The following is a 371-nucleotide window of genomic DNA, read 5'->3' on the forward strand; positions in this document are numbered from 1 at the left end:
CAGATCTGTGCTAACCAATCTGGCCTTGACCCTGGGGCTGCCCTGGACCTCAGACGCCCTGCCAGGTGTCTTCCCCAGGTGTCTTCACCTTTGGGAGCCACCTTCCTCCCAGCCCTTCCCACACCATGGCCTCCACTGTCAGCAGATGCACTGGCCCCTGCCCAGAGCCTAGAGAAAGAACAGAGAGCAGAAACAACTGGGACGGACGTGTCCTTGCCAGGCCTGGGATGGCACCACACAAGGATCACAGAATTCAAACCTCAAAAAACCCACTAGGTTACTGTCACCTCGTTCAACCGCTGAGGAGGAGCCGAGGGATAGAGAGATAGCCCATGACTGTAGGGGACATGACCACGTGCACCTCCATTCTC

The sequence above is a fragment of the Bison bison genome, unplaced genomic scaffold, assembly GCF_000754665.1.
Source record: "Bison bison bison isolate TAMUID 2011002044 unplaced genomic scaffold, Bison_UMD1.0 scf7180017864360, whole genome shotgun sequence".
NCBI classification, from domain to species: Eukaryota; Metazoa; Chordata; class Mammalia; order Artiodactyla; family Bovidae; genus Bison; species Bison bison.